The sequence below is a fragment of the Lathyrus oleraceus genome, chromosome 4 (assembly GCF_024323335.1).
Source record: "Lathyrus oleraceus cultivar Zhongwan6 chromosome 4, CAAS_Psat_ZW6_1.0, whole genome shotgun sequence".
NCBI lineage: Eukaryota > Viridiplantae > Streptophyta > Magnoliopsida > Fabales > Fabaceae > Lathyrus > Lathyrus oleraceus.
Genome location: NC_066582.1, coordinates 169,709,271 through 169,718,163, shown reverse-complemented (window position 1 = coordinate 169,718,163; position 8,893 = coordinate 169,709,271).

Genomic DNA, 8,893 nt, shown 5'->3' with positions numbered 1-8,893 from the left:
CTTTGGGTTTTATTCGTACTTTTCCCTTTTCCCTTGGAAACAATATAAGCGCGGTGGCGACTCTGGTTTAACTGACATCTAGCATATCCATAGCTTGATGGTCATGAATTTACCGCTACACTACCCAGTAAAAAAGGTAGTTGTAATCCCTATTTCCTTCCCCAGAGGGTTAATCCTTGATATTTTCATCCTAACCGATGACAGGTTTCCTTCTCTTTGCGGTCTTCTGCCCAGTAACCGGTGGTTGTAAATCCTGCTTCCCCTCGGAGTCTATCCTTGATATGTTCATCTTAACCAATGACGAATATTCTCTTTTTGATATTCTATCCAGTAACCAATAGATATAATTCCTATTTCTCCCCTCTGAGTCTATCCTTCATATGTTCATCTTAACCGATGACGGATATTCTCTTTTCGGTATTATATTTAGTAACTGATAGATGTAGTCCTCACTTTTTCCGACAGTTTATACTTGATATCTTCATCCTAACCGATGACGGATATTCTTCCCTTTGATTCTATCCTTGATATGTTCACTTTAACCAGTGACAAATATTCTCTCTCTTTGGTCTTCTGCCCAATAACCGGTAGTTGTAAATCTTATTTTGGTTTTTCCTCGACAGGTTATTCTTACCTAGTAACTGGTAATGAACGCACCTCATGTTTCCCTCGGCGAGTCATCCTTGATATGCTTACCTTAATCGGTAACGGATGTCCTCCTTGTCAGATTTGTTATCCCCTTACCCAGTCGCTGGTAGTGGATAATACATTTCAATTACTCTTGTGTTGAAAATCATCTCTTCCCCAGTTGAGTTTGAGTGCGTATTTCCTTAGTGAGATCGCTTTTTCCTACTTGGTTCGATTATTTCAGCTTTGTTCTGATCTACTCGTTTCCCCTGCAGGTGTTCTTTCCATCCCCGACTGAGTCTTTCCATTGATTTATTTTCATGGAATCTCTTATGTCCCCCAGCAATTTTAAGTCGTAGACTGGCCTACGCACAACCTTTTATCCCCCAAAGTCTCTGTCTCCCCAGTGAATTTTCCTTGTGGAATGCATTATGCTCTTGCGGACTTTCAGTCTCTCCGGATTCTTTTCTCTTGTGGCAAAATTTTCCCCACAAAAGTTATTTTTAGCATTAATATCATATGCATCATGAGGTCTCTTAGGGACCAAAATTTGTTTCTATGTTCTTATTTAAGCCCATTCTACTGAGTCGATACGAAGATTTTAACCTTCATCTCCTCAGCTAGAATGTCCTTAAATAGGGGCAGTTGTAAGACCCCAATTTTGACCATAAGATCCCTCATGTTATCTCATCATATGCATTAGCATTGGGATCACAACTTGGCATCCTCCTTACCCCTTATTCATTGGGTTTGCATTGGGAGAGATCCCAAGCATATTTGATTGTATCATACTTCATTTTTCTTTGTTTACTAACCAAAATACCAAAAATATGTCATTGTATAGTTTAACTATTTGGTAGGTAGTGTGTATGCTCACATATGATCTATCAAGATCATATCTAGGGTTTAAGATCCTCATTGCAATGAGCCCAATCAAGAATTGGTCTATATTGGCTCTAATTATCATATATGGATCCCCATGATCTTCACATGTTATTTTGATCAAGAAATCATCAAGAGTTTGGAGTTGGTTTGCCTTGGAAACCCTAATTCATTTGGGTATCTTATGTGACTTCTTCAACAAGTTTCTTTAGAAATTAATCAAATATTTCAAGGGATATTCCAAATTTCATCATCTTATTCATATATGATCCTCCATTAGTCCCAAAAGTCAAGAGAATGTCAAGCTAGCAAGATGGTTCATGGTGGTTGATCAGAGGAAATCAACTGGTCAAAACTGGGGTTCCCTAGACCCTATCTCCTACAATTTTTGTCATATGAAAATTATTCTAAGAGAAAGTTTACTCTAAATAATATTCCAAACAACTTTCATGTTGAGGTCAAGATCTAGGTTTGCTTGGAAAGTCATTTTTTATGGTGAAAGATTATAGGTCATTTTGTCTAAATCTTAATTTGAAGGTCAACTTCCTAAGATCATAACTTGCTCATTTTTTATGAGATGAAAGCCATTAAAATTTCATGATCAATTTCAAGATGTATACTTCAACTTTGATGTTTGAAGGAAGTGAAAATTCAAATTGGAAATTAATGTGCCAAGTGAAAACATTATAGGTCTTTTTGGGCCAATACCATTGAACAAGTGATTTTCCCCAACTTCTAAAATGCATAACTACTTCATGCCAAATCCAAATGGGTCCAAATTTATGACCAGATTGAAAAGGTTTGAAAGATATAGAACTTTGATGAAGGAATGTTTCTCATTTTAAATCCATAGAAAAAGTTATTTAAGGTGGAAGAAGTGAACATATGGCTTGGTACTTAGAAATTTTTTAATATGTTTGATTTCCCAAACTTCCACCTCAAATTTCAACATGATCCGAGATTCAAATGAAAAAGTGTCCAACATTAAAGTTGTTCCCCTTGATCTCACCTTTCCAAAAAGTCTAAAATCATCTCATTTGTACAAAGTATGAGGTACTTCCACATGGGTGAAAGTTGAAACACCATTTAGATATTTTCAAGGTCCAATTTCCATTCACACTTGCATGAGCTTCCAAGTTGATTTTAGTACATTGCACAATGGTTTATGGATCAGATGGCATCATTTCATGGGCCTCATGCACTCCCATGCAACCATGCAAAGAAGATTTTCAAATTTTTGCCAAAATTGGAAGTGTGCAAATATCATTCTCTATGGCTATAAATAGAACCTCTCTTGCTCAGAATTGAGGACCCCATGCCCAAGCTTTGATTTAGAAACCCCAAACCCTCACCATTGAAGGATAAGCTTGAAGATTTTCTTTGAAAATCGAGTTTCAAATCTCCAACTATTTTGAGATTGAAACTCCAAGAGTCCATCCCTTTCTTTGATCCATTTATCTTCCACCAAGCATCTGAAGCAAGGCCAAGCATAATTGAAAGCAAGATTGTGCCAATCTGAAGCTCCATTGAAGGTGAATTTTCAGATTTTTCATCTATTCAATTCTCACTCAATTCTCCACTATTCTTGTTGATTTTTGGTTGTTTGAAGTCCTACCGATATAGGCAAGAAGATTGAGTTTCTTTGAGGTCAAATCGAAGCAACTCAGTTCATGATCCTCAAAATTCAACTCCCTGTATCTTCTCATGTACTTTGAGTTAGAAAAAATTGAGGCCAGACTTGAGCTCCTGAGCATTTTTCCTTCAAAATAGTGTACTCATTTTCCTTTTTCTTTGAGTTGAACTTGGACCAGTCCAGTGGTCCTCACCGGGAGAAGATGACCGGAGCCAGGGCTCCGGTTGTGTGCTGGCTTATCTAGAACCCTTTGATCTGAGTCCCACATTCTAATCTCAGCCACCCAAAGTGTTTACCACGCGTGTGGGACATTTGATTAGGGAACATGCGGAAAGCACGACCTGATCCATCTGATCTGCCACCTCAATTAATGAGGGAGATCAGATGGTCCACATATTTTTAAATTTCTGAATTTTCATTTTAATTGCTTTATTTTCATTAATTCATATTAATTTCATTATTGATCCAAAAAATATGGGACTTTCACCAAAAAAATTCAAATATTTTCCCCTTTCATTTTCTGAATTAAAATTATTTTTTGGATCAATATTGATATTTTTCATGATTTAATTTTTTGTGTGCATATTTTTAATTGTTTAAAAATACTTCTGACTTTTCAAAAATAGTGAAAAAAATTCTCCAAGGTCCTTTGACCTTGTTTGACCTATGATAAATCTCTTGGCCATTTATTTGGTGTTTTGAAGAGGTTTTAGGTTTTTGATAAAACATAATTTGATTTAATGCATTTTTAATTGATTTTTAATTTGTTTAATTGGAAATAAATTGTGTTGAGCCATTTTTATTGACTTGTGAGGTTTGAATATTGTGTTTGGGCCTTGGTCAAGGTTGATTTGACTTTTGTTGGATTAAAATCATTGGATTTAAGGGATTGATGAAATGTATATTTCATCTCCAAAAATGAATGAATGATTTTAATTTAATAAAATTCCTCCCATGACCAATTTGTGTTTGTTTCTTTTCCCCTCCCTCTTCATTTTCAATCCCTTTCTATCCCACTCCCCTCATTGGCCAATGACATCTCAATATCCTAAGGCTAGTTGGTTCTTGAACTAATACAAGTATGGATGAGATTAGGTTCACCCTTTTGGTCATTTTCTTTTTGTGTGTGATATGTTTTAGGAGTATGGTTCATTATACCATATCTCTAACATGCATTAACACCAAAAAAATTGTTGCCCGACCGCAGATAGTTGTGACTTCTACATAAGTCCAATTAAGATTGCTTAACATAATGCTAAATTTTAACCCAAAAGCATAGCATTCTGGTAAGTGACATTGTAAGTCTCCCCCCTTTCATGGTATTGTGTGGAAGCTTGGAATTTTTTCCTTCCTTTGGAAGATGTCTTGGTTCAAGGATCCATGCTTGTGAATATAGGGTTGAGTGTTCTCCAAAGAATTGTTGGTGTAAGCCCTAGAGGAGAATACTATTGGTACTTGTATCGAATTATTTATTAATAATAAAAGGCTTTTTCTTTATTATGTTTGTTTAATAAAGTCCCTAGAATAGCTTGTTCGTTTAATGTATCAAGTGTGACTTAATCATGAGATCACATTAAACATAAGGACATTATTCTTAAAGTATCTGTAGTCGAGCTTTATTGTGAAGTGGGATAACATGAAAGCATTAAGACTATTATGTATATAGACTGATGATCACATCTCATGGATCATGGATAAGGAGTTATCAAGTCTTAAACATAGGTATGAATATTAAGAGTAATATTTATACTGGATTGACTCGCTATGAGAATACTATATAGAATGTTATGCAAAGTGTCATAAATTATTCTCATGGTGATAATGGTGTATACCACCCTTCGACCTGGAACCACTATGGACCCTAGATGTAGAGTCGAGTGCCTTATTGTTGATCAAACATTATCCGTAACTGGATGACCATAAAGACAGTTGATGGGTACTCAACGAAGCATGATGAAGGACATGAGTGACCTAGATGGAATTTGCTCATCCTGTGTAACAGGATAAATGTCTATGGACCGAATATTGAACTGGACAAGGATGACACGGTCTATGCCTTGTGCTCAATATAGACATAAGGGCAAAAGGGTAATTGTACACATAAGTATTATCACAAAAGGATTTGTCAAATCACATGACATTTTCGTGTCTTGGGTAGCAGTGATGTGTTGCTAGATATCGCTCACCGTTTATTATGTTAAATACGTGATTTAATATAATTGCCAATGCTGCGAAAACCTACAGGGTCACACACAAAAGGAAGGATTGATGAGAGATAGAGTAACTAAGGAACACCGTAAGGTACGGTGCACTTAAGTGAATGGTAGAACATTGTAAGGTACGGTGTACTTAAGTATAATACGAAATATGGTAAGGTACCACACGCTTAAGTGATTTTGGCATATTATAAGATATGGGCCACATACACTTAAGTGGGCTTTTTAGCTTGCAGCCCACACAAGTGGTTCTATAAATAGAACCTTTGTGCAGAAGCATGTGTGTAGTTGCAATTTCGTTTCTCTCTCTCTCTCTCACTCAAAGCCTTCATTCGTAGCAGCTAGCACTGAGATTGAAGGAATCCGTTCGTGTGGACTGAGTAGAGGCGTTGTCATCGTTCAATGTTCGTGATCGCTCCGTAGATTCAAAGGTTACAATCTCCACAAGAGGTAATGATTCTGTAAGACCCTAATTTTGACCCTAAGATCCCTCATGGCATCATGTTGTTGCACAAGTGCATTGCCTCAAGGATCATAGCATGTTTGGTTCCTTAACCCTAGGGGTGGGACTTGTTTGAGTGTTTTGAGACCACCAAGCATGCTTGTATTGAATATTATTGCTTTTCTTATTTTATTACTAACCAAAAGCAGAAAAATATGTCACTAACTCTCTTTGTTTTGAAGCTCAAGTGATCATGTGCTCCACAATGCTCCTAGGAGGCTCCTAAGCCCAATGCATTGACTAGATGAAGATGAGAAAAAGTATGGCAATGGTCCACAAAGCTCTTAATCATCATATATGTCTCCCAAGTATCTCAATTTTCCAATTTGATCAAGATAACGCAAGGGGCTTGAAGATTGTTCCCCAAGGAAACCCTAATTTCATTGTACTTTGACTGTTCCTTGTCCATGAAGCAATCTCAACCTCTGATCAAATTTAATCAAGGGAAGTTCTTTCATTCATCATTTTATGAATATATGAGCCTATTTGAGGCTCGTCAATCATTTATTCATCAAGATTGGAAGTTTGGCCTTGAAAAGTTGACCAGTCAAGTCATCTGACTAAGCTGAAGTTCAATGGGATATAACGTTTCATATGTTTGTCAAATGAATATGACCCAAAAATAAAAAAATTTCCTAACAACCATATGAACAACTTTCATGTTCATCAAAAATCCATTTGAAACATGGAAGGTTACCATTAATTTCAAAACATTATAGGTCATTTTGACTGAAACCCTAATTTTGGGTCAACTTACCAAGGGCATAACTTCCTTAGTTTTTATTATTTTGAGGTGAGACCAAATGAATTGTAAATCTTGAGATGTCTAATTCAAATGTTATGTTGGACAAAATTTCGTAATACTAAAAGAAATACATGTGATAATGCAAAACATTATAGGTCATCTTGGACCTAATTCATTGAATTTGAAAAAGTACCCAACTTTAAATGCCCATAACTTTGTCATAGAAAATCAAAATGATGTAAAATTGGAGTCTAGATTGACTATATTGAAAGGATGTACAACTTTTATGTTTTAGGTTGTTTCATTTGAAGCATTTATCATGAGGACAAAGGGGTTTGATTAAGCTTGGCTTTGGTGAACTTTTTCAAAATGATTTGAACATGTTTTGTACTTGGATTTTCACAGCCAGTTTTCATCAATTTTCACCTGCCAAATGATTTTTTTCCCAACATGACTTTTGTTCTTTATTTCAAGGGTTTTCCAACCATTACTCACATTAGTTTTTTGGATTCACCATTTGGGATATTAGAAATTCTTTTCACTTAGGTGCATTTTAATATTTTATGGTGTAACTTGAATTGCAAGCATGTTTCAGTCCAATGCACACGACCAATTGCCCTTCCCTTGATCTCAGCAAGCTTCTGCATTCATCATTGGGCCTTCCACACGCTTACACATGCCCATGTAATTCAAATTCCATTTGCCATGCACATGAACAAAGCATGATCAGCTGATGCATTCAGTTATAAATAGAGGCTTCCTCTCATTCATTTGCTAACCTTTTGGAGATCCCAAGTGATGTAAAAGTGAAAACATAGCCATCACTAAAGGAATTAATCACTTTTCTTCAATTTTTGAGCTTGAAATTCAGCATCATTAGTTGAGTTTTAAAGCAAAATTCCTTAGCCTATCACTTCCATTACATTCATAGATCAAAGAGGAGCAAGGATCTTGGAGAGTTCGTGGCCAGAAGTTCATCAATTCAGAGGTATCATCTCAAACTTTTTGGATCTAGAACTCTTAATTCAATGTAGTATCCTTGTGTTTCTGTGGTTTTCTGAAGTCCTCACACTTGAAGCAAGCTGTTGATGCTTTCAATTCTTCATTTCATGAGCAATCAGTATGAATACCATGATTTTCTCCTTCACATTTCTCTCAATATAGGAAGAGTGAGGGAGATCCATTGGTACAGTGATGATCTCCATCACACGAGCTTCATTTCCATGGCATTGTTTTTAATTTTCATTAAGATTTATTTTCCTGGAACTGGTGGCCGGAATTGGTTGTTTCGTCGGAGAAGATGGTGGTTTCCACCACCACCACGTGTGCATACTCCTGACCTTTGGATCTTGTGTTCAGGATCTAATCTCATGCGTCCGTGTTACTTACTTATTTTAATTCATGTTGTGGCGCGCTTGACTTATGTACACCGTGTTCCCTTAGATCTGGGTCGTGCCAAATGCCACGTTAATTAATGAATGTGGATCAGATGGCTGTGGTTTTTTCGCTTATTTTCATTTTCCATTTATTTTCTGTTAATTCATTTCATTTTCAAAAATTCATTAAAAATTCATTTGAAGTCATAAAAATATGAGACCAACTCCAAAATTTGCTTGAAAAATCTAGTTTCATATTATGATTTTTAATTATTTTTGTGACTTCATTTGATATTTTTTATGAATTACTTGGTTTGTAATGGTTTTAATTCATTTTAAAATACATTCTGACTTTTAAAAAATCCAAAAATATTTTCATAGCATCTATGGATCATGATAAGTCAATGAAAAATAGTCTCAATAATTTCTTGATTGTTTTGAGATTATTTGAGATTTTAATTCATATTATGCTATTTTTTATTTGTTTTTAATTATTTTTAATTACTTTCTGATTTCAAAAATTTGTGAGAAAATTAGTCAAAGTATGTTTGACTATGTTGAACCTATGAGAATTTAATTGGACTTGTTGAAGTTGCTTTGAATTGAATTTGAGGTTCAACCTTATTTATTTATTTTTTATTTGTATTTTATTTTAATTCAAAAAATGCTAAAAAATATCTTTGATTTCGTGACTTGTTATCTTCATTTCTCTTCTGTTTGGTGTTGATTGAGGTTGAATTGATTCAACTTTGATCAAATTCATTGAATCTTGTGGTTTGAAGGTCCTTAAGGACCATCACTTAGAAAGATGAATGAATTTGATCAAGGATGAGTTATCCCTTGATCAATTGGGATTGTTTGTTGACTTCTTACCCCTTCCCTTTCATCTTCATCCATTTCTTTCCATCAATG